Here is a 25,632-nt window from a genome sequence, read left to right on the forward strand (position 1 = left end):
CAGTCAATCCAGATGGAGGGGACGTCTCTGTCACTGCCGTCGCATTCCGAGTGTTGCAGGCCTTAAAACTTACTGTCGGCGTCGGTGGAATGTTGACTGCCGGACGGGCACTCTTACTAGAGGTGTTTCTGGTTTCTGGGATATATAAAAGATACAGCTAAAGAAGGCTCAGAGATCCAGGAGACCAGTAATCTCACACTCTAGAAATGTCAGCTGGAAGTTCTAGGCCGAAAGAAGCCGGCCAGTTAGGGCAGATTCGCCGATCCTGACGTTTCCGCTAGTAAAAAGCGGTGGCCGCGGATTCCAGGGCATCTTCCTCGGCGGCGCCCCCCACAGGCCGGGGGCGTGCCCCAGGGCTCCGCGCCGACCCCCGCCCGCCCGGCAGCCGCCGCGGTCCCCCTCCCGCCGCAGGCACCGCCCCTCCGCGCCAGCCGCGGGGCGGGGGGCCAGGAGGGGCTCGCGTGGCCGTGGTCGCCATCTTCCGGCGCGTCCTTCCCCGCGTGGGGCGGCAGCCCGGGCTCTCCGCCCTCCTCTCGCCTCGGAGCGGGGCTTCCCAGGCGGCGCAGCTGGGGGGCGCTGGGCGTCGCGGGGTCGCGCGGCGGAGCGCGACGCCCAGGCGGGGCCGGGGGGCGGGGCCGGGCGGGGCCGGGGGCGGGGCCGGGGGCGGGGCCGGGGGCGGGGCCGGCGCGGCGACGGCGGCAGCTGCGCGGCGGCGCAGGCCTCCCGCGGCTCTCGGGGCGCGCGCCGCCTCTCGCTCCGCCCGCGCGCGAGCCTGGGCAGGGGAGGGAGGGACCAGGAAGCGGCGAGCGCGCCGGGGAGCGCAGCTGCGGGCGTGGGGGCGGCAGGAGCCGCGGAGCCGGCACCGGGAGAGGCTGCGGCTGGAGCGGCGGCCGAGACAAAGGCGCGGGTGAGTGCAGGGGCGCCGGCCTGGGTCGCGCGCCGCCCCCCCTCCCTCGCGGCCTCCTGGGCGGGGGCCCGCAGCCTCGAACCCCCGCCGCCGCCGCCGCCGCCGCCGCCGCCGCCGCCGGCTCGCTGGGGAAGCGCGGCCGGGCCCTGCCCCCCGCGCGCTGCGGGCTGCGGGCTGTGGGCTGAGCCTGCGGCTCCATTTTTCAGGTCTGGGCGAGGTCTTCCTGCGGACCCTGCCCTCGGGGTTTTTCTGCCCAGTCCTTCCGAGACCCGGTTTACACGCTCAGTTCAAAATCGTGGACGGGCGGGCGGCTGAGGGAGCCAACGGCCAGCTTGCAGTAAAATGGACATGAAGAGACCCCCCCGCTCCCCCCAACTTCGCAGGTCTGGGGGGCGCGGAGGGCGGGCGGAGAGAGCCGGGGTTTTCCAGGGTGAGGGTTTCGGGGTGGGGTGAGGTGAGGTGGGGGCGCTGGACCCCTGCCTCCGAGTCGGGACTGTCGCCCGAGGCGTGCAGCGGGTCTCGCCGCGCTTCTCCTGGGCCGCGGACAGAAAGCCTGGCTGACCACCTCCTCGCAGGAGCCCGTGCGACTCGTACAGGTTGTCTTACCCCGCGCTTGCCGCTTCGGTTGTGATTTTCTTTTTCTTTTTTTTTTTGGCGGGGGGGGGGGGGGGGTAACGGGTGTGGTAGGTAGCGGCTCGCCGATGCCGCCTTCAGAGCCGAAAAGCCCCGATGGGCTGACTTCGTGTGTACTTGAAACAACATTGGGATTTCTTTTTAGTGGCTATGATTTTAAAGGATAAGCTTTTTGTACGGGGACTGGGTGTGACGATGTTCAGTTTCCAGAATTGACACATGTTGTTAGAGAGCCGGGCTTACCGTAGGTGCTCAGTAAAACATTTGAATGAATGAACCAACGGATCCTGAAACCACAGAACTGATTTCACAGGTAGGAAAACGTAGACACAAACCTTCTGGACTCCAGGAAGAAGCGTTCAGAAACAACATGTAGTTACTGTTTATATGCTTGTTTTCACCCACTGTACACACACACACACACACACACACACACACGTATACATGGTGTTGATCAGCTGTGCTCAGTGTTGGGAGTGTAGAAAACGTAGTTGAAATGTGGGATTTTTCATTTTGAGGAAGAGGAGGTAGACATTTTCTGTTATTTGAAATTAAGTGTTATTTCTGATTTCTTGTGAAAGACTGAGGAACTAAAGAAGAGGTGCTTGGATTGTGTTTTGTTCTTCTGAGACTGCCAAAGTCTATTTCATTGTGAATAAAGCAGGCAGTGTGCTTTTGGCGGACCATGGTGGCCTGGTCTTCATTTGCTTTTTTGAGCTAGAGGTGTCTAAAGTTAGGGGGAAAAGAAAACTGATGTACTAATTAAACTCTACCGTTTATTCAACCGGTATTCATTAAGCACCCATTATGGACTGGCACCTGTGTTGGTTGCTGAGTTTCTAGAAGCAAACAAAACCCACAATTATCGCTTTAACCTGAGCGTGAAGTTCTTTCCTCATTATCGATGTTGCAAGTAAGGACTGTCTTACTTACACCCCCCACTGTAGACTTAAAGTTGGGAAAGCTGGCAGGTGGACTGCAGGAAGTGCAGATCCATAAGTCTATTTAAAGGTTAGTAAATAACTACATAGGGCTGAGATGATTGGGTTGCATTTTGCTGGTTTTAGTAAAATCAGTCTACATTTTAAAATGAAGGGAGGGAGAGGTTTAACAACTATTTTTTTGTTTCCTCCTTCCATAGTGGATGATTTTGGTACTGTATTTATTGAAGAGTAATATATTTGTGGTTGTTTCCTGTAAATAATCTTTGTTATACAACATTTTCTATTTAAAAAAAAATGCCCAAGGAGAAACACTGGATTCCTTAAAACAAATGTTTTAAATAAACCACCTATTTGGATGCTTTATTTTAACCTTTTAGTCACTGTTTACAGGTAAATATGATATTGACTTGATCATGCTGAAAAGGGAAGGACTACTAGTAATAATTTGTGGTTCCGTATTTGGACTTTCCCCACTAGTATTGCGACTGTGATGGAACTCTGCTTAGTAAAAAGAGAATGTGGTTTGTAGTAGTTCTGACTATAAGGTTGCATTGCCTGCTTTTGTCTTTATACACATAGGATTTTTTTTTTTAAGTGCTTGTTTTATTTGGCCTCATTAGAAGGTTCCAATGTCATTTTATGATCATTACAAAATAATGTAAATTAACTTTTTCATAAATGGCATTTCAGTTTCAGTGAACCTTTTTAACTTGTTAACACCTTATACATTGTTGAAGATAATAAGTACTTTCAGTTAGAACTTTCAGATTTTTAGATTGGCTGCTTGCTTTTTGTGGTTGTTGTGCTTGGGAGTAATATGGAAAATAATCCCTTAAATTTTAATGGTAGATGTATTTAAAAATGTATATTTCTTATAGGAAGAGTTACTTTGACAATATACTGCTGGTAGTCTGGGCTGATGAGAAACCTAATATAGTAGGTGTTAATAGCGATGTTTAAAGAATAGTGTCAGCAAGCTGTGATATGTTGAGTAAAAAATGCTTGGTGTATTTTGTCACCAGAGTTCGTGACTGTCAACAGCATTGAGACGTGTTAAATTTTTTTCAAGAAATAAGAACCCATGGTTAGGTTTTTGTACCTTAAAAAATACTGTGTTTTAGAAGTATTAATTCTCCTTTGGAGTAGTTTATAATGCTTTGAGTCTAAATAAATTCCAGGATCATTCCATTTTATAATTGTTGGAGTATTTGAAATGTTGATGCTTTTTTCCTCGGGGTTTATGTGTGTGTTAAACGATGGGAGTAGGTAGTTTGTTAAAAAAAATTTTTTTTTTAAAGACCCTTGAGAATGTTTTACGAAGTGTTTTCTTTATCAGATGTGGTTAATGAAGGGATTAAGAATGATGCCCTTGGGGATCCCTGTGTGGCTCAGCGGTTCAGCGCCTGCCTTTGGCCTGGGGTGTGATCCTGGAGTTCCAGGATCGAGTCCCCTGTGGGGCTTCCGGCAAGGAGCCTGCTTCTCCCTCTGCCTGTGTCTCTGCCTCTCTCTCTCTCTATGTCTATCATGAATAAATAAATAAAATCTTAAAAAAAAAAAAAAAGAATGATGCCCTTAAAAAGCATTGCAGCTGTGCTCTTGTTTGTATAGGTTGTTAGTATCAATTTGCAAATAATTTCTCACATTTATTCCCTAGGACAGGTTGCTATTACATTTTTATGTCCTAGGTGTCATTTTTTGGAAGTATTGAGGTTTTCATCTGCTTTAGGAGTCTGGCGTACTTTTGTTAATGCTTTATATTAAGGTTTTTTCTCACAATTGGAAATGCATGTTAGTTTTCATCTGTTACAGTGTTCTTAATCTCAGTTCTCATGAAATATTTTAATATTTTATTGAAAATGTTAGTAGTGCTTTTGAGAGGAACATTATGGGTTCCCTGTGTATTCTTGAGAAGAACTGAGTGTGTGTGCTTATCCTTAATACTTAGTTAGGTGAGGGAATTTATCTTGATTTTTCTTCCATACCACGTGGAAAAACTTGGAATTTAGCTTATTAATAATTAACTTTACGCATCCTGCTACCTCACTTCAAAGCTTAAGAATACTTGAACTTTTCTATAATACTGACAAATCATGAACAGAGCAGGATTTAGCTGAAAGAGTTGTGGGAATCCATCCAAAGGGAGTTTCTGAACTGAAAGCCAAAAGACTTGGTAATAAGTTGTCTTTATCATGACAACACAAAATACCTGCAAATGTGTTTTAGTCAAAATGGATTATAGTAAAACAAACTCCCTCTTTTTTTCCTAGAAAGCATTAGGTAACTCCATGTTAAATTTAGGTGTTTTTGAAAATGACTAAATGATGATCACCGATATTTCCATTTTATAGCTTACCCAATTAGAAATTCATGTTAAGATTTCTTGTTAAATCTTTGAATTATTGTAAACATCTTTTAGTAAAACATATAATTTTGTTCCATTTAGCTTGGTAATACACTTTCACTTTTTGCTTAATAAAGCAAAAATGAATTTTTTGTACATTCTGCATTGTGTATATTTTGCACTTTTTTGTGGTGGGAACCCGTATTTGTGGAACTGGTATGTGCAATGGATGGGACTTCATAAAGCTTAAGCAGGAAACAACTCTCTCTGTACCTTCAAACCATTCCTGTAGGTTGAGTATTTCCCTGCTCTGGATGAGCTTTTAGGAAGATCAGGTTGCTTTTCTAGTTAGTTTTAGGTAATAAAAATTCTTGTGCTTACTTGTCAATGATAGTGTTATTTTAGTCAGTAGAAGGCATAGCTCAGGATCGATCACATTCAGTGTTAAAACTCTTAGACAATTTAGAACTTCTCTTTCTAGCTCAGAGCTTCTTGAGCCCTAGAAGCCTGCTTTGGAGCAAGAGTCCTGGTAGGTGTGTGTTGTTTTACCAGCTCCTCTTCTTCACTGCTGTCCAGATTCATCTTGTCCAGGGTCCACCTCAGTGGGGAATAGAATTGGGGTGAGAAAGGTATGATTTTAATGTGACTCATCCTGTTTCGCTCTGGCATTGGTGCTTTCTGAATCAGGCAGGTTGTTCAAAAGTGGACTTTCTCCAGAAGTGCTAGAAATGGTTTTCTTGGAAATTCCATGTGTGGGAACCTCCCAGCTACAATTCTTGTGATATAATTCTTCTATTACAGTCCCTTCACCTTTCAGTTTCCTTCAACTGCAGCCTCACAACGCCCAAGGAAAGGTTTTACTTGTCTTTATAATAGTTCTATAACTTTTTAACCAGATCTGCCCTTTGCTAAGGTTATTTCATACCTCGCAGTTTCATGCATTCCACCAGAACCTCCTCATTGTACCTTTCCAGCTCCTTCTGTTAATTATGCCACTTAAACAGTAATTCTGTGTCTGGGACCTGCCCCAAGCCCTCCTTCCTCCACGTTCATGCTTTGAATCCATGGTCCACTGTTTGAAATTTTACCTGCGTACACCCTCAATTCCCTGTAGCACTTCTTCACTGTACTCAGCTGGCCATCTGCCTCCCCCACCTCCAGTTCTCCATCTAGTCTAGCCGATATGTGGCAGTTGATTGTGGCCTGAGGAAAAAAACCAAAAAACACCGATACTGATCTGTTCTCCCTGTAAATTCAGGAGGGTTTTTCGTACTGTCCCCAGTTCTGTAATCTTAAAGATTGTATTTTTTTAAATTAATCTCTACATCCAAAATGGTGCTCAAACTCAGGAACCCAAGATTATGAATCGCATCTTCCCCTGAGCAAGCCAGCCAGTTGCCCCAGTTTTGTAATCTTAGTATATATTTCCCTAGTTGAATTACTCTCCCACTCTCCTAAATTACTATTTTACATCTCTCCATTTTTAAATACATATTTTATTTAACCTCAGTTTGCCAATATATAAAACCCAGTGCTCATCTAATCATGTGCCCCCCCTTAATGCCCATCACCCTATATCTCTCCTTAAAACTTCACCTTTTTGCATTTTCATCTGATGACTTTGCTTCCTGTGTATTAAAAACGAAAGCAATCAGAAGAAAACTTTTTCATCTCTCTTTGCATCTGTACCCACACTCTCTGCATTTTCTATTTTGCTATGACCATGGGTTCCATTCTTGCCCCTGGTTCTATACTCTTCTCCTTGTCAAGGACATGGCATTGCCTCAGGATTCATCCCAGGCTCCTGGCTTCCAGTGAGCTGTGTCATCACTGTTCCCCATTTCTACAGGATCATTCTTACCAGTGTAGAGATGTGCTGAATATCTCCCATCTTTAAAACAAACATACCTCTCCCAACACATTTTTCTTTTAACTACTATTTTCTGAAAGTTATTTGTGGTCATCAGTGCTCCATATCTCTTTGGATCCGTAACATTCAGTTTTTTTTTTTTTTTTTTTCTTTTTCACTCTACTCTTGTTGAGTTTACTAATGACCTCCTTGGTGATATATTCCCTAGTCGGTTCTCAGTCCTAATCCTTTGGATGAAGCAGCAGCATTTGACATAGTTGATAATTTTGTTCTCTTTGAAACCTTTTTCCCTTTGCTTCTGGGACACTACTACTTACTTTTAGTTTCTTTCTTTCTTTTCTTTTTTTTTTGTAACCCCCAACTCCTGAAAAATAAGGCAGTGTCCTAGAGCTCTATGTTTAAACCTCTTCTATATTTATATGTAGTCTTTTGTTTTTTTTTTTTTTTTAAATTTTTTTTTTTTTTTTAAATTTTTATTTATTTATGATAGTCACAGAGAGAGAGAGAGAGAGGCAGAGACACAGGCAGAGGGAGAAGCAGGCTCCATGCACCGGGAGCCTGATGTGGGATTCGATCCTGGGTCTCCAGGATCGCGCCCTGGGCCAAAGGCAGGCGCCAAACCGCTGCGCCACCCAGGGATCCCTATATGTAGTCTTTTGTAATCTCATCCTATTCTCCAGCTAGAATTATCATATAGTTCAAACTAAAAATGTTATCCTCAGCTTAGATCTTTTTTCCTAACCTCCAGACTTTTGTACCCAACTGCCAAGTCAGCATTCCCAACTAGACATCCCATATTTCGTAAGTCAAAACTAACCTCTTCATCTTTCTTTCTTTTACCCCAATGATTGTTCTTATTCCATCTCCCTCATCTTACTAGGTGTCAACCTCATTTTTTAGTTTTTTGTGGCTGAAACCTGGAGACATTCTTGACTTCACTTTTTCACACCCCTACGTCTAATTCAAAATAATGTATCATGCAAATATGTCCTGTACTTATCTTAAAATCTACTATAAGACTAAATACAGCCATAACTTAGTTATTCTCAACTCCTGCCACTCCATCTAAGCAACCATCGTCTCTTGCCTATCTTATTTTAGTTGTCTCTTTCCTGGTCTCTTTGCTGTTTCTGTTCTCAAGACAGTAGTCAGGGTGATCCTTTTGAAATGAAAGTTTAATTATGCTACTTCTATGTTCAGAACCCTTCAGTGGCTTTCCTTAGACTAAAAGCCACAATATAACAGGGCCTACAAAGGCCCTCCATCATCTGTACCTCCTTCTTCTCTGATGATGTGTCCTATTACTCTCTCCTTGGTTTATTCCATATGAGGCAGATGGATCTCCTTAAACTTTCTTGAACCTGCCAAGCACAGTTTTGCTGTAGTGTCCTTAGGGAGAGAGCTTTCTTTTATTCACTGCAGAATCCCCAGTATTCAGAACAGTGATACTACGCACATGATGGGTATTCACATTTGTTATATGAGTGACTGCTTATCTTGTTATTCATGTCTTTGAAAACAGCTTTTATGTATGTTTGTATAACTAAAAGTATTTTGACTCTTTAAAATCATGTAGTACTAGAAGAATTAAGTAAAAATATTTAGATAAAAAGACAAAAAGTATGTTCAAATCAATTTTTGTGTATGGAAAGTGAAAATACACAGGAAAATGGTTAGGGACAGATAGGAAAGAACAGAGAGGTAAGGTAAATGGAATAAAGAAAAGAAAAGCCTGATTTGGAAGTAGGGTGATAACACTTACACTATTTTTGTCTTGCTCCATACTTCTTTTGGGCTGTTTCTTGAATTCTGAGTGTTGGTGATTTACATGGGCTTAGGCTCTGCAGGTTGGGCTGTATTACACCTTGCTTTTATCAGGGATATTGGTTCAGGTGAAATTGAGAGCCAAAACTTGGTTGCTTTTCTATTGCCAAACTCCTTTTGTTAAAGTTAATGTTACAAGAAACCGCTTTATCTGACTATATTCTTAGCACTTCTCAATTTTTTTTGCAGAGAGCTCAAGCAGAGGTGTCATAGTTTTTTTTTTTTTAAATTTTTATTTATTTATGATAGTCACAGAGAGAGAGAGAGAGGCAGAGACATAGGCAGAGGGAGAAGCAGGCTCCATGCACCTGGAGCCCGATGTGGGATTCGATCCCGGGTCTCCAGGATCGCGCCCTGGGCCAAAGGCAGGCGCCAAACCGCTGCGCCACCCAGGGATCCCGAGGTGTCATAGTTTTAAAGATTTTGAGTGTACACAAATTTATTAGTATGCTTTGTGCTTAGTATTGCACTGCCTATTTACTGCTCTCTCAGAAAAGGGGGGTCTGTAAGTAGTTTTATTGTAGTTCTGTGGTAAGCTAGCAGATAGCTACATTAATGTGCACAATTTTATTGAGTAATGTTTATAAGCATATTTGTGCTCTTAAATGAAAAATACTTGAATGTATATATGTGCATTTTTAAAACTGTAGTTTAAGTAATATTCAGGTGGAAAATGGGAGTGTGAGGGAAATTAATGATAATGCAAGCTTCCAGTATTTCATTATGCTGAGACAAGATTTTTTAAACCCTTTTAAAAATTAATTAATTAATTAATTACTTTTGGAGATTTTATTTTTAAGAATCTCTACACCCAGTGTGGGGCTCAAATCCACAACCCTGAGACTAGGAGTCACATGCTCCACTGACTGAGCCAGCCATGTACCCCTAAAATTTATTTATTTTTAAACTCTTTTTTTCTGAGTTATGCCTTATTTCCTGTTAATTAAAAAAAAACTTCTAGGGGTACCTGGGTGGCTCAGTCGGTTAAACATTGCCTTTGACTGTGGTTATGATCCTGGGGTCCTGGGAGCCTATTTCTCCTTTTCTTCTTAGCTCCCCCTTCTGCTGTTGCATTAGTGCGCGCTCTCTCTTGCTCGCTCTCTTGCTCTCTCTCTCCCTCTCAAATGGATAAAATCTTTTTTTTAATAAAGATTTTTATTTATTTATGCATGAGAGACACAGAGAGAGAGGGAGAGAGGCAGAGACACAGGCAAAGGGAGAAGCAGGCTCCACGCAGGGAGCCCGATGTGACCCGATCCCTGGTCTCCAGGATCCCGCCCTGGGCTGAAGGCAGGTGCTAAACCACTGAGCCATCCAAGGATGCCCGGATAAATAAAATCTTAAGAAAAATAAAAAAATAAACTTAAAACTCCCCTTTTCAAAAAAGATTTTATTCATGAGAGACACAGAGAAGCAGGCTTCTCTTGGGAAGCCCCATGGGGGACCAATCCCAGGACCCCAGGACCACAACCCAAGCCAAAGGCAGACGCTCAACACTGAGCCACCCAGGCATCCCTTTAAAAATCCTTTAAATAGTGAAAAGAGGTGGCTTAGAAGTTCCTGAATAACTTTTTATGCATTAGGTATAAGTTACTCTCCATAAACCAATCTAAAGACTTCCCTATTTTTATGTAATATGCAATAAATTTGTCTTGATTGACTTGTCTGATGGACTTTTATATGGCCAAAAGGTGGACTTAATTTTCATGGTCATAGAGGTATGGGTACGTATGTGTTGGTTTGTATTTATAGTTCATACTATAATACGTAATGTAATACGTATATGTCATATACGTAGATGTAATACGTAGATGTCATATAAACTTGTGTATGCTTGATACTTTAACTCCTAAGCAATAATACCTATAAGTCAGGTGTGGTATATTTTTCTTTCATATTAAATAGGAAATTAAAATATAAAAATTTTCTTACTAAAATGTGACACAGGTTTTTTAAAAATTTTTATTTATTTATGATAGTCACAGAGAGAGAGAGAGAGAGAGAGAGAGGCAGAGACACAGGCAGAGGGAGAAGCAGGCTCCATGCACCGGGAGCCCGACGTGGGATTTGATCCCGGGTCTCCAGGATCGCGCCCTGGGCCAAAGGCAGGCGCCAAACCGCTGCGCCACCCAGGGATCCTGTGACACAGTTTTTTAAAAGTTTTTGTATCTTGTAAAATTATTTTGGATAACATACTAACAAGTGTTTGTCTACAGTTTTGAATTAATTGTTCTGTTTTGTAGGGTAATTATGTAATCTTCATTAGAATTTCTCATTGTGGGCATCCCCAGTGGCACAGTGGTTTAGCGCTGCCTGCAGCCCGGGGTGTGATCCTGGAGACCCGGGATTGAGTCCCACGTCGGGCTCCCTGCATGGAGCCTGCTTCTGCTTCTGCCCGTGTCTCTGCCGCCCCCCCCCCCCCCGAATTAAATAAAATTTAAAAAGGTCAAGAATTTCTCATTGGCCTATATGAACTCATAGGTTACATTTCACATAAGAAATACCCATCTTGGATTAATAAAATCCTTATTTCTGGACACCTGAGTGGCTCAGTTAGATTAGCGTACCAGTCTTGATTTTAACTCAGGTCATGATCTCAGGGTTGTGAGATTGAGCTCTGTGTCCGCCTCTGCCCTGGGCAGCAGGCTCTGTGCTGGGCATGGAGTCTGCTTAAGATTCTTTCTCCTCCCTCTACCTCTCTCCCCCATATATGCATGCATACTCTCTCTCTCCCTATAATATGCATTCATTCATTCAACAAATTTATCAAACTACTCTTCCCGATCTGCTAAGGATAAAATACAAACTGTACTCACCGAAAAATACAAACTCACTCACACTCTGTCTATATAATAGGGACCTGACAACTTCCCAGGGTAGCTCACCTTTGCTCACTGCGTTTAGCCACTAAATAATTTTTCAAATAGGCTTTGCTTGTTCTTGCCTTAGGGTTTTTATACTAGTTGTTTCCTCTGTTTGAAATGATGGTTCCCAGATCTTTGCAAGGCTGGCCTCTTATCTTTTAGATTTCAGCTTAAAGATCACCTCATTTCCTCACCACTTTAAAACAGCACCTTCCCATCACTGTTACACTTGCCTTAGAGCACTTATCAGATCTTAATGTTTTTAACTTTTAAAAAAAATATTTATTTATTCATGAGAGACAGAGAGAGAGAGAGAGAGAGAGAGATAGAGAGAGGCAGAGACATAGGCAGAGAGAGAAGTAGGCTCCATGTAGGGAGCCTGATGTGGGACTTGATCCCGGAACTCCAGGATCATGCCCTGGGCCGAAGGCAGACGCCAACTGCTGAGCCACCTGGGAGTCCCATGCTTTTAACTTTTTAAAGCGTGTCCTAAAATAGATTAAGCTTTATGAGAGCAAGGAACTCCTTTTTCTTGTTCCTTGCTGTCAACAATGCTCAGAACAATACCTGCCACTGGTAAGTGTTTAGTAAAGTGGGCAGCCCCGGTGGTGCAGCAATTTGGCGCCGCCTGCAGCATGGGGTGTGATCCTGGGGACCTGGGATCAAGTCCCACATCGGGCTCCCTGCATGGAGCCTGCTTCTCCCTCTCTCTCTGCCTGTGTCTCTGCCTCTTTCTCTCTGTGTCTATGAATCAATAAATAAAATATTAAAAAAAATGTTTAGTAAAGTGTTGAATGAATAAGGTAGTAATCTCATCTATTTTTTTATTGTGAGTGAATTTAATTAGTATACTGACATCTTAAAGTGTTGAAAATGTATTCCTTCTAACTTGGGTGAGTAGGAAATGGGATTATTCAGTCAAAAGCCTGATTTAAGTATGAAAAAATTTAGGAACTGCTGTGATGATCCTTAGAACAGTCTTGGGTGGAACTAGTGTTGTGTGGAAGCTGGTGATGATCTTGTGCATCTTTCCAGCTCCATGTTCAGTGACATCATTATGGCAGCTTGAAACTGGCTATGGTAGGACTATTTACAACATGGGAATCTGCAAAAGCTATAAATTAGGGCCTTTTTTTTTTTCAGAGAGGTAGCTGTTAAATATTTATCAGGAGACCACTGGATGGAATCTCACAAAATTGCTGTTTTTATGGATAAAAAATGCTTGAATATTGACAAGCATTTTTTCTTATGGTTTAACCGAGCAGAGTTAGTTATTTTGGTTTGAAGATAATTTATTTTAGTCTGTGTAGTCAGTTCCGTCAGTGATTTACCTCAGTGCTGTACTTTTCTGTTTTTCAAAGTTGCATTCCTTTCACATCTGATGATGATTTGTAGATTCTTTTATTGTGTAAAAACTGGTTATTTGTATGTTTGTATCTTAATTGTTTAACTGTACATCTTATTTTGACTAGTTCATTTCAGAGCAGGCACAAAAGATCTTGAGATGCCTTTGAAGGTGTTTTTGGTTTGCTTCTGAGTTGCTGTGCCCATTGTAAGGTGTTCTTTTCCTGGCAAAGAAAATAGAGCTGATTCAATCTGAGTCATAAATTATTCGGTAACTTTTATTTTAAAATTTGCTTTTCAGAATGATTTACATAAATACACCTGTGTTCAGTTTTTCTTTTTTTTCTGACTTTTTTGTTTTCTTCTTTTGCCCGTCTACCTCTGAGTGCTTACTTGCTGTCTCTGATTATCTATCTACTTCCTGCTACTCTGATTTCTTCTCTGAATCATTATCTCTAAATCAGTGAAATAATGTTCTATTTCTCAGGTTTCAGTAGTTATTCTCTCGTCTCTCTTATGATCCACCTGCACATTCCATGCTATTTTCACCCTCTTCCCCCCATTCAATAAAGAGATTATTTTCTTATAGGCATCTGAGGAAATCTATTTAAGATTTTCTTGAGGAAATTAATTTAAAAATTGAACTTGGTTAATTTACTGACAGCTCTTGAGTGACATTAGCATTACACAAACTCTGAATAAGTGGATTTGAATTGGTGATATTGAATTAAAATATGGCACCTGTATTTCTTACCCTTTAACTCAAGTTGTTCTCTCTCATGCACAAGCACTAAACACGTGTTTGATGCAGAGAATCAGAGTATACGTGTAAGCTAAAGAAAAAAATCACATCCATAATTCTCTCATCGTCAGATAACCAAACTGGTAATGTTTTGTTGAATGTCTTTCCAGGCAAATCAATGAATAAGTTGCCTGTTTTTTTACCGAAGTCAGATCTTAGTAACAGTTGAGCAAATACTGTGATCATAAAAGCATGACTTTTTATTACTTTAGTTTGAAAGGATCTCATTGGAAAGTGAAAATTTTGTTTGACAGTGGGTAAAGCTGTAAGTAAAGTTGTGATTAAAAACAATGGTGTTTATGGAGAGTAGAATTGTGGTAAGTCACCTCGACTCAAAAATTACTTCAGCAGTAATTTTTTTCTTAAGGGCTCTTTTACCATTGCACAATAGCTTGATTGTGTTATACCAGCTAAGTAAAACAGTACATGATTCTGTGTACAGTAGACTTCTTTTAATAATAGCCCTAGGGTAAAATAAGGGGCAGTGTAGATAGGTTCATATTTTTTGTTCTGCCCCAACTTCTACCAATGCCTTAATATTGAGATAATTTCAGGGGAAAAGAAGGTGTTTTTTAAAGGTTTTTATCCAGTTTGTAAAAGTTTCATTAGATATTGCTACTTTTTTTTTATTTTTTATTTTTTATTTATTTATTTATTTTTTATTTTTATTTATTTATTTATTTATTTATTTATTTATTTATTTATTTATTTATTTATTTTTTTACTTTTTTTTTTAATATGCCAGAAAGAGGAGTCAGGGAGTTCTTGGAAAAAAAGTTTTAATTTAAGAATTCTTGTATTAATGTTTGAGTTGATTTTTGTTTTTGTGGATGTGCAGATCCTGTGGAAGAATCCCTCATATATATTGGTATATTCCATGCTTTGTAAATCAGTCCTAATCTTATCAAGTAGCTAAAAGTACTTTTGTACTAAAAGTAGCAGTTTTTGGGCAGCCCAGGTGGCTCAGCGATTTAGCGCCGCCTTCAGCCCGGGGCCTGATCCTGGAGACCCGGGATCGAGTCCCACGTCAGACTCCCTGCATAGAGCCTGCTTCTCCCTTGGCCTGTGTCTCTGCCTCTCTCTCTCTGTGTCTCTCTCTGTGTCTCTCTCTCTCTCCCTCATGAATAAATAAATAAAATCTTAAAAAAAATAAAGTAGCAGTTTTTAAAGCTATATGAAGGGTCCTTTAAGGGTTGTATAATTTAAATGACTTTTCCTCTATGACAGCTGTATTCATTACCTATAGAAGAGTAGAAAGTTGGTTTCCTACTTGTTTTTATTTTTTTATCTCATATTTTTTTTTTATTGTATTATTGCTTACTTACAAGCTCCTGTACTCTTTTCCTGAGTAGCTAAAGTAGCCATTTCTCTTAACGTAGTGCTACCTCATGGGTGATGCATATAATCCTGTAAACATGTCTCATGTCATAAAGAAGGATAAAAGGCATTATAATTAATGTAGCCTTTTCTATTGAGAAATGATGCATTTGTTGCAAAAAGGGGAGATTAGCAATTCCTAAAAAAATGTTTTTCAGTGAGTTTGTAATATTTGTAAATGTTGGAAGGTTCAGTGAATCTTGATATGAATTCAAGAAAAGTGTTTAGAAATTCATGTAACCCAGGTGGACTCGTATTGTAATGTCCTTTTAATTTGCCTATTGTAGGAGGAGAGTGGGTCTTGTGACTGAGAAATAGGTATTTTTCAAACTTTAATTTCACAGTGAATTTTTAGTCTCCCCAGTTTTGTATTTGTTTTGTGAATAAGACCTTGTTTTTGTAAGAATGATACAAACTAAAGCTCAGAAATTAGTCACATAGTAAAGGGCAGCACCACTGTTCAAAATCTTGTCTGATTTTCAGAGTCAGTGACTTGGGAAGCATTGTAAAGTGGCAGAAAGAACATGGACTTTGGAATTAGGCACACCTTTGTTTGATCCATAACTTCACCATGTATTTGCTTCATAGCCAAACCCTGAATCTTGGTGATCTTAATTTTTTCTTTTTCTTTTTCTTTTCTTTTCTCTTCCTTTCTGTTCGTTTATTCGTTCATTTGTTCATTCATTCAGGAGAGGCATAGGCAGAGGGAGAAGCAGGCTCCCTGCTGGAGCCCGATGTGGGACTAGATCCTGGAACTCCGGGATCACAGCCTGAGTGGAAGGCAGACACTAAACCTCTGAGCCACCCAGGTGTCCTTGATTTTAATTTTTTCTCTATTAAGTGAGGGTAATAGTTTTGGGAGGATTAAATGAGGTATACATTAAGTATTTGGCTTGCAGAAAGTATTAATATTTCATTTCGTTTTGCTACTGCATATTATTTTAAAACCTCTTCAGAGTCAGTTGAACATTTTACTTGAAAGTGAATTGCAGTCAGGAAACTGGAAATTCATGTAGGCCAGGTGAACTCGTATTGTAATGTTCTTTTAATTTGCCTATTGTAGGAGAGTGGGTCTTGAGACTATTTTAAAAAGTATTTTAACTTTAAGAAGAGTGTTAAAGTTAAAAGCCTAAGTAGAACAGATTGAAAATGGTAAGAAAGTAACTAAACTCTTGATTTATAGTATATAGTATAACAGTTATGGGCATAAAGATATCTGATTGTTTACTTATTAATTTATTTTTAAGTAATCTCTACACCCAACATGGGCCCCAAACTTGGGACCCTGAGATCAAGTTGCATGCTCATCCAACTGAGCCAGCCAGGTACCCCAACGATGTCTATTTTAAAGGCTAAGAACTGACACGTTGCAGAAGAAAAAAAAGGGACTAAAATATGGAAAAAAACCAAGTTTCTCTTACTAGATTTAAGATTTAAGAACTGTTGCCAATTCACTTGATCACAGTGATACAGGTACTAAATTTATTGCTGGAGGAAGTGTAAATGTGTATAACCTTTTTTTTTTCTCTCCCAAAAGCATTTTGATGTATATCAAAGACTAGTGTTTTTTTCCCTGAGGCTCCAAGGAAATAATCCTTGCTCTTTTTTTGAGAGAGGAGGTGCTTTTTTTTTTTCTTTTTGTGGCAGCTTTATCGAGATAATACATGTGACACTGTGAGTTAGAATAAGAAATAATCTATTTGGTCTTCCCTGTTTTTGGTGTACAGCTCCTAAATCTCTTGGAATTTTCTAAGAGAGCTATAAAGGTGTCTTTTGTTATGTTAATGAGGTGGGTTTTGGGAGGCTCTAAAGATGGCCGCTGGTTGCTAGGGGAACCAACCCTGTGATGAGAGGGTTGGAATTTTCAATCCTACCTCTCTGATCTGAAAGTTGAATTGCCAGTGACCAGTGATTTAATCAATCATGACTGCGTAATGGAGCCTCCGTAAAATTTAAAGGATGGGGTAGGATAACTTCCTCGTAGTGAACACATGGAGGTGCTGGGGGGGAGTGGCATGCTCAGAGAGCAAGGAAGCTACAGGCCCTTTTCCTATCCCTGTGTAGCTCTTCCATTTGGCTGTTCCAGAAGTACATCCTTTCATAATAAACTGGTAATCTTGTGACTGAAACATTTCTCAGACTTTTGTGAGCTGCTCTAGCATATTAATCAAACCTGAGAAGGGGTCATGGAACTTCTAAAGTTCAGAAGCACAGATGACAGTCTGGACTTAAGCTTGACCTCTGGAGGGTGGAGCAGTCTTGTAGGACCGAGCCCCTTTACCTGCCTGTGGGATCTGGTCTAGAGCTCTCTAGGTATGTTAGGATTGACGGCCAGTTGGTATTGGAGAATTGCTTGGTGTTGGTATGTTCACTTCAGAATTGGTGTCAGGATTGTTACTTACCTATCCTAATCTACCTTTTAAAGTATTTAAGTCAGTGTTGTGCAACCATCAGCACTGTGTAATTTTACTTTATTTTTTTAAAAGATTTTGTTTGACAGAGACAAGGAGCGCGCACACAAGCAAGGGGAGTGGCAGGGAGAGGGAGAAGCAGGCTCCCTGCTAAGCAGGGAACCCAACATGGGACTCCATCCCAGGACCCTAGGATTATGACCTGAGCCTAAGGCAAACGTTTAACTGAGTGAGCCACCCAGGTGCCCCAGCCTTGTGTAATTATAGAATATTTTCGTTACTCCGAAAATAAATTAACAGTCATTCCCCATTCCTCCATCTCCTCCAGCTCCTGGCAACCACTAATCTGTGTCTGTCTCTAGATTTGCCTCCTTTGGACATTTTATATAAATGGGACCATACACTTTGTTTTTTTGTGAGTGGTTTTTTTCTACTTAGCATGTTTCAGGGTTCTTCTATGTTGTAGCATGTATCAGCCCTTGGTTGTTGTATATGAATATTATTCAGTTGTATGGATACACCACATTTCATTTATCCCTTCATCAGTTAGTAGTTATTTGGTTTGTTTCCATATTTTGGCTATTAAGAATATTGCTGTGAGTATTAATCTGCAACTTTTTGTGTGGATATGTATTATTTTTTTGTAAAATTTATTTACTTATTGTAGAAGAGAGCACAAGTAGGGGATGGGGCAGGGGGAGAGGTAAGCATACTCCTCATTGTGTATTACTGATAAATTTATCCAGCCAAGATCACTCACTGTTGTAATGTTACTTTTTTATGTTGACCTAACATTTGTCTTATATTATAAATAAACATAAAGTAAAAAAAGAAATCAGACTACAGTTTAAGAGAATCACTTTATGCTACATTGGACAGAAAAGGCCAGCAATCAATGTGCTTTTATGACAGTCAGTATCACTTGAGCAGGAAGATGGAAGAGAGAGAAAGAATGTCAAGCAGATTCCCCTCTGAGTGCAGAGCCAGTCCCTGGGCAGGATCTTACAGGTGTTGAGATCATGGCCTGAGCCGAAATCAGGAGTCAGGTGCTTAACTGACTGAGCCACCTAGCACCCTCTCAGTATACATTTTAAACTTCTTCCTAGTGTATCTGTGAGAGTTCTTTGCAAGATACAGATAGTATCTGGGATTTTCAAATAGAAGAATATTATACAGGCCATTTGATACTTAAAAAAATCATTGGATGGTTTGGAAGAGTTGGAGTTAGAGAACCATCACTGGATTATATGTTTAAGAACGTAAGGCCATAGCTGAAGGGTCAGGAAGGTAACCATCATAGGTATGCTGAATATGTGATATGACTGCTGCTTGCTTGCTCTGGCTACTAAAGTTATTGTAATTGCTTCTAATCACATTGATTTCATTGTGTTACTGCTAACCACTTAAATGAGCAATATAGAAGGATAGCTTCATAATTTTCTTTCCTTCACGTTTGCTTTCCAAATCTCAAAAGAGGCCTTCTTAGATTCCCAGTGCTAACTATAACATGAAGTCTGGGAAATGTGGTTTATTGGTTTTATTTTGTTTTAACTTCCCTGCACCTGAGGCACAGGAAGGCACATATAAGGAGTGGTAGGAAAGAATGAATGTCAAGTGCAACTTGAGTAACCTAACATTCAGCAGAAGCCTTCATATTTTTTGGTGATAAGGCTTTATGTCTTTACATCCAGTGTATTTTGAAGATGGTGAGATAAAAAAAATCCACCTTAGATTTGATATGTTCAGGACATTTTCTTATAATGTGAGCCCTTACCCTTCTGTTATTTTCATAAAGCAGCATGTCTATTGTAATATTTCCATTTGGAAATAAACCAGTGTTTGTAGAAAGTTCTTTTATACTGTGTTTACCTCTGGGTTGAATAGGTATAATATTTCCAGAGAATATGATTATAAAATACTCTATTTTGGGGGGTGCCTGGGTGGTTCAACTCTTGATTTCATTTCAGATCATGATGTCAGGGTCCTGAGATTGAGCCCTGTGTCAGACTCCAAGCTCAGCAGGGGGTTTGCTTGGGATTCTCTCTCTCTTCCTCTTCCACTATCCTCCCCCTGCTCACACTCTCTGTTGCTCACTCTCTCTAAAATAAATCTAAAAAAGAAAAAGAAAATCTTGCCTTTCCCTAATTCCTGTTTTTCACAGGATTAAGGTAATAATGTAATTTAAAATGTTTCTTTTTAAAAATCATTTAGTGCTACCTCTCTGTTCATTAATTTGTCAACATAGGAGAAGCTGCGGTAATCTTTAAAAAGAATGTGCAAGCAAAAGTAGCTTTTCCCCTTAAAATTTAGAATGAAAACATGTATGCTTTTCTGATATTGAGCTTGCTGATTGATTGATTGATTGATTGAGGCATCTGGGTTGCCCAGTCAGGTGTCTGATTTCTGCTCAGGTCATGATCTCAGGGTCCTGGGATCAAGTCTCGCTTAGGACTTCTCACTCAGTGGGGAGTCTGCTTCTTCCTCTCCCTCTACATATCTCCCAGCTTGTGCGTACATGCTTTGTTTCTCTCTCACAAAAATAAAACAAAAGTGAATAAACAAAATCCTGATTGGAGCTGAAATTAAGAGTCGGACATTTAACAACTGACTTATCCAGGTGCTCCAGATAGTGAATTTTTTTTAAAGAAATTTTTATTTCCTTATAAAATTTTGAGAATATTACAAGTTAGTATGCTTTTGTATTAGAAAGTATTTTATAAAAAAAAAGAAAGTATTTTATAGCTGTCATATTTTGTATTTAGTATTTTTAGTATGTTGAGCATGTCATTAAATAGCCTTTTGCCAAACAACTTCGAAATGTTGTATCTTGGGCTCTTCACTGTTAAGTATTTGAGAATATATTACTGTGTAGCTTCATTTGGCATCTGTTGTTTGCAAGACAGTATTAAGTTGACCTGGAAACCTAACTCTGCTTGCTTTTCCTTTCCTGTCCTGTCCTGTCCTGTCCGGCACGATTGGGGTAGACAGCAGGAGAATCTTGAGAGGACTGATGGTGAAGCTTGACACAGGCTGGATATTACAACCCTGAGATCATGACCTGAGCCAAAAACAAGAGTTCAGCACTCATGTGACAGCCACTCAGTGCTGCCTAAGTCTGCTTTAGAGATGCCTGTTGACTGCTTGCAAGGAGCATGGGATTAGGTGTTGGTATAAGCATTTTTGGGCACTGAAATTGAAGGGTCAGTGCCCATTTTTTCCTCCCAACTATTTTCTAAATTGATTATTTTTATTATTTTTATTATTTTTTCATTTTTTAAAATTTTTATTTATTTATGATAGTCACACACACACACACAGAGAGAGAGAGAGAGAGAGAGAGAGAGGCAGAGACACAGGCAGAGGGAGAAGCAGGCTCCATGCACCGGGAGCCCAACGTGGGCCAAAGGAGCCCATCGCGCCCTGGGCCAAAGGCAGGCACTAAACTGCTGCGCCACCCAGGGATCCCTAAATTGATTATTTTTAAAGAGCTGATAGTATTCTGTTGCTATCCTAGTTAGTTCTAGGGCAATGTTACTCTGTGTCTGCAAGTTCATGTATCTTTGAACTTTCTTGTGTATGTACTTTCTAAAACTTTTTTGGAAAACTTTGTACTTCCTCATAAATTTTAGAAATGACATTACAACCTTAAGTTTATGAAATTTCCAAAGATGTAATTTCTGGAGTGTTGTATGTTGTCTAATGTTTTTAAAGAATGTATTTCCAAACACCTTGACCCTGTGTGTTCTGCTTATTCACTTTAAAGGAAAGAAATACTGTAAAATTTGTTAGTCCTCCTTGTCAAGTCAGACTGTGTATGTATGTTTTCTTGTCAGATGTGGCTTGACATTTGCAATGCTAATAGAAATAACAACACCTGCACTGAACAACTACTGGATAACTATTTTCATTACCAAATTCTAACATATTGATTAGACAAGGAGTCTTGCCATGAATTTCTTTGAATATTTTTTGGTTTGCTTACATGAAGCTCCATCTCTGCCAGTTATGCCTTTGGTGCACTGTAGACTTCTTAGAAATCAGTACTAAGGCTTGAGATGAGTTAAGAAGTTGGGCTTTCTTCTACAACATAGAAGGGTTATAGTGAAAGGGAAAGTGGAAAAAGAATGAATGATGCCTAGGCACATCAATTTTACTTTACTTAAAAAGTTATTTTAAATCATTTTTTTGAGCAGTCTCTATGCTCAACCTGGGATTTGCACCCATGACCCTTAGACCAAGAATGGCACACTCCACCGACAGAACTAGCCATATGCTCCAAGGCACGTCCGTTTTAAAAAGAGCATAGAAGGAATTTAGAGACCTCAAAGTGGATTTCCTTACAACTGTCCAGACCTATCTTATGTAGTACTGGAAAGTATCAGACCTTACACCGGGTTGAAGGGAATAGTTAATCTTCTGCTTTAATTGGTATCGTGTATTTATCTTTTTAAGTAAATTACCTCCTTTTTAATTTTGCCTTGAAAGCTTTGTTTTGAAAAACTGTAAAACTGACCTTTGTGATGAAACCATTGTGGTTTTCGTAGTGCTCTATAGCCCAGTGAACATAGTAGTCAGACACTTTTTTTTTTTTTTAAGATTTTATTTATTTATTCATGAGAGAGACAGAGGCAGAGACAGGCAGAGGGAGAAGCAGGCTCCATGCAGGAAGCCCGATGTGGGACTCGATTCCAGGACTCCGGGATCACGTCCTGAGCCAAAGGCAGACGCTCAACCACTAAGCCACCCAGGCATCCCTACCTTACACTTTATACCACAATAAATTCTTGATTTTCCAGAGTTGAGTATACAAAAGAAAACCTTACAAATAATGGAAGAAAACATGAATCATTATAAAAACTATTGGGTGTGGGGAAATCTTCACAAGCCATCCAGCATATAACAATCCCCTGTATCTGTGGCGTAAATATTTCCAAGACCCTAGTAAATGTCTGAAATCATGGATAGATAGCCCAGAACCCTTAGTTACTATAGTTTTTTTTACTATGTAAATACCTATGATAGAGGTTGATGTATTAGGCACAGTAGGAGTTTGATAACAGTATCTAATAATAAAATAGAACAATTATAACAATATACTCTAATAAAAGTTATGTAGAATGTGGGCTTTTTATATCAAAATAGCTTTTTAAAAAAGTATATTAATTTTAAAGATTTTATTTAATGAAATAAATAGAGCAGGGGAAGGAGAAGAGGGAAAGGGACAAGAAGACCCCACAGAGAGTGTGCAGCCCAAGACTGGGCTGGATCCCGTGATCCTGAGATCATGACCTGAGCCAAAACCAAGAGTCAAGTGGTTTAACAAATCAAGCCACTGAGGAGCCCTCATTTATTTATTTTTTTAAGTAATCTTTATACTGTGTAGTGTAGGGCTTGAACTCATGATCTCAAGATCAAGAGTCATGTGCTCTTCCAAGTGAGCCAGCCAGCAACCCCTCTCAGTATATCTTAGTGTACTATACTCCTCTTTCTTGTGATGATGTGAGATGAAAAAATGCCTCTGTGACGGATTGAAGTGAGATGACTGACGTAGGCATTGTGAAGTAATATTAGGCTACTCTTGACCATATTTCAAAAGGAGGATCCCGTGCTTGTGACTGTGGTTGATAGTGGGTAACTGAAACCAGGAATAAGGGGAAGAGTACTGTATGCTTCATTAAAAAAGTAAATGCCTGAGGAGCCTGGGTGGCTCTGTTGATTGAGCACCCGACTTTTGAATTTGGCTTAAGTCATGATCTCAGGATTGTGAGGTTGAGCCCCATGTTTGGCTCCTTGCTGGGTGTAGAACTGCTTAAGATTCTCTCTCTCTCTCTCCCTCTGCCCCTTACCCCACTTAAAAAAAAAAGAAAAAAAAAGTAAACCTCAAAGTTGTTTTATGGCCATAAATTTTTTAATATTTTATTTAAATTCAATTTGCCAACATATAGTATAACACCCAGTGCTCATATTATCATGTTAAATTTTTAAAAATACAGATTCTTCCCTGTTTCAGAAATAACAACTTTAAAAATACATATAAAAGGTCACGATTCTAATTTACATCTAAGTTATCTTGCAATTTTCATCTATTATCCCTTTTGCTTTTGAGTTTAGAGAAATCTTTCAAAGTGAAGTTGTTACAAGCATAACCCAGTACCAATAAACCTTCCTGATGATTCCTTTGCTAAGTTTAGGGGTTATTTGGCTCTTGGTAACAGACAAGGTTGTACATACACAGGAGTGGGTGGAATTGAAATTGTTAGGGAAATTGTCTCTTGTGTTCTCTTGGAATAAAGTACAGATCTTCCTCAACTTAGAATGGGGTTACATCTTAAGAATATCCAGAAACTAAAAGGCATTTAAAACACTTAACCTACCAAACATCATCACCTTAGCCTGCCAGGTTCTCTGAACACTTGCATTCACCTACAGTTGGGTAAAAAAGGTCTAAGACAAAGCCTATTTTATAATAAAGTGTTGAATGTTTCATGTAATTTATTGAATGCTGAAAATGAAAAACAACGTTATCTGTCATTTACCCTCAAGATAGCATGGCTGACTGGGAGCTGTGGCTCACTGCTGCTGCCCAACATCACAAAGTATTGTATCCCATATCGGTAGCCCAAGATAATACCACAATTCAGAATTGGTGAAGTACAGTTTTTACTGAATATATATAGTTTTTTCACCATAGTACAGTTGAAAAATCTTTAAGTCAGGGACTGTCTGTATTGAATACTAAGCTGTTTTAAGATGAGGATCTTGATATTGAATATGTGTGTGTGTGTGTGTATACACACACCGTTAATTGGAAATTTTAATGGTTGAACATAGACTTATTTTTATGGTATATAGATTTGTTAAATTTTGATAATATAAAACTTAGTGAGAACTTAATTTTCTTTTGTTTCTAATTTTAAGATTTATATATTTGACAGAGCACCAGCAGAGGGAGAGGGAGAAGCAGACTTTCCACTGAGTAGGGAGTCCAACATGGGGCTCAGTCCAGAACCCTGGTATCATGACCTGAGCCAGAGGCAGGCACTTAACCAACTGAGCCACCCAGGAGACCCTGTTCTTTTTTTTTCCTTTTCTTTCTTTCTTTCTTTTCTTTCTTTCTTTCATCAAGTATATCCCCCCCTTCCCTTCCACTGAACAATTCATCATTGGCCACTTTTAGGCCCCTTGTGCCAGGGCTTGATTGAAATATATACTGAATGTTCTGGAAGAGAATGACACCGTTTACCACATCTTAAGTCCTTAGGAAGGCAGTTGGGACAAATTAAATATGTATTGACATTCTCAAAATAAGTTGAGATTTCTGCACCCTCTGCATTTACCAGAAATAATACCACATTGAGTCACTTTTCTGGTGATTGAAAATGTACAGCTGGTAGAAGAAATTTCATGTCAATGATACTGTTGATTGCAGGCGGGCCACTACATAAAAGATACAGAGACTCATCCTTTAAGTAATATTTAGAAAGATCAGGAAGTATTATCTTTGGGAAGATAGGCTGAACTAAATGGAGAGTCTCCTGGGTTCATGGAGTATATCAAATTAAAATGTAATGGGCAGCCCTGGAGGCACAGCAGTTTAGCGCCGCCTGCAGCCCAGGGTGTGATCCTGGAGACGGGGGATCCAGTCACACATCAGGCTCCCTGCATGGAGCCTACTTCTCCCTCTGCCTATGTCTCTGCCTCTCTCTCTCTCTCTCACTCAATAAATAACTAAAATCTTTAAAAAAAAATTAAAATGTAACAACCTCATTTGAGGTAATATAGAAAATTAATACAGGACAAAGAGGACAAATAACTGATTATTTTGGGAACTATGACTTACTTTGCTTTAAAGGGAAGATTTATTGTCTTTGCGTTATCGTGTGTGTTTTTCTTTTGTGGGATTGAATAAAAATATTGAGTTATTCAGTAAATGCTTACTGAGCACTAGCTATGTGCCAGGTACTTACATAGTAGGAGTTCTTTGCAAACTAAAGAGACGAAAATTGTTGTCTTCACAGAGCTTACTTTCTAGTTGGTGAAGACAATCAGTGAATGAGTGAAATTTATAGAATGCCAGATAACTTTAAGTGCTATGAGGAAAAATAAAGCATGGGAGCAAGGTGGGGACTGTTAAGGTAGGAAATAGGAGATTGCAGTTATAAAAAGGATGGCAAAGGAAGAGCTCAGTGAGAAGACAAAAAGACAGCTCTTAGAGCATCATTTATGATAAAGATAAATGTTGGCAGCAACCTAGATATCCATCTACAGAGGATTAGTTAAATATATTGTAATACATCTGTATAGTACTGTATAGC

General features: G+C 39.9%; 1 protein-coding gene across 3 annotated transcripts in view; it reads left to right on the plus strand.

Moving 5' to 3' along the window:
- The first annotated feature begins 753 nt into the window (after positions 1-753).
- CDC42SE2 (CDC42 small effector 2) overlaps positions 754-25,632 on the plus strand; it is a 117,174-nt gene continuing 92,295 nt past the window's right edge. For all 3 annotated transcript variants that reach the window (XM_025432796.3, XM_025432795.3, XM_025432799.3), the window contains exon 1: positions 754-907. The gene's annotated coding sequence lies outside the window, so the exon portion shown is untranslated. The remainder of the gene's footprint in view (positions 908-25,632) is intronic.

The sequence above is a fragment of the Canis lupus genome, chromosome 11 (assembly GCF_003254725.2).
Source record: "Canis lupus dingo isolate Sandy chromosome 11, ASM325472v2, whole genome shotgun sequence".
Lineage (NCBI taxonomy): Eukaryota > Metazoa > Chordata > Mammalia > Carnivora > Canidae > Canis > Canis lupus.